Genomic DNA, 964 nt, shown 5'->3' on the forward strand with positions numbered 1-964 from the left:
AATGAAAACACAACAACCCAAAACCTGTGGGACACTGTAAAAGCAGTCCTAAGGGGAAAGTTCATAGCAATACAGGCATACCTCAAGAAACAAGAAGGCCCTCCCTACAGATTTCTTTGTTGGTCCTGTGGGAGCATCAGTGTGGTTTGTAGGAAGTGCTCCAGGGGCTTCTAAGGGGAGGCAAAAAAAAAAAAAAACAAGAAAAAAGTCAAATAAATAACCTAACTCTACACCTAAAGCAACTAGAAAAGGAAGAAATGAAGAACCCCAGGGTTAGTAGAAGGAAAGAAATCTTAAAAATTAGGGCAGAAATAAATGCAAAAGAAACAAAAGAGACCATAGCAAAAATCAACAAAGCCAAAAGCTGGTTCTTTGAGAGGATAAATAAAATTGACAAACCATTAGCCAGACTCATCAAGAAACAAAGGGAGAAAAATCAAATCAATAAAAGTAGAAATGAAAATGGAGAGATCACAACAGACAACACAGAAATACAAAGGATCATAAGAGACTACTATCAGCAATTAAATGCCCAAAAAATGGACAATGTGGAAGAAATGGACAAATTCTTAGAAAAGTACAACTTTCCAAAACTGGGCCAGGAAGAAATAGAAAATCTTAACAGATCCATCAAAAGCACAGAAATTGAAACTGTAATCAGAAATCTTTCAGCAAATAAAAGCCCAGGTCCAGACGGCTTCACAGCTGAACTCTACAAAAATTTAGAGAAGAGCTAACACCTATCCTACTCAAACTCTTCCAGAAAATTGCAGAGGAAGGTAAACTTCCAAACTCATTCTATGAGGCCACCATCACCCTAATACCAAAACCTGACAAAGATCCCACAAAAAAAGAAAACTACAGGCCAATATCACTGATGAACATAGATGCAAAAATCCTTAACAAAATTCTACCAATCAGAATCCAACAACACATTAAAAAGATCATACACCATGACCAAGTG

This window comes from Bison bison, unplaced genomic scaffold, assembly GCF_000754665.1.
Source record: "Bison bison bison isolate TAMUID 2011002044 unplaced genomic scaffold, Bison_UMD1.0 scf7180017864452, whole genome shotgun sequence".
Classification (NCBI taxonomy): domain Eukaryota; kingdom Metazoa; phylum Chordata; class Mammalia; order Artiodactyla; family Bovidae; genus Bison; species Bison bison.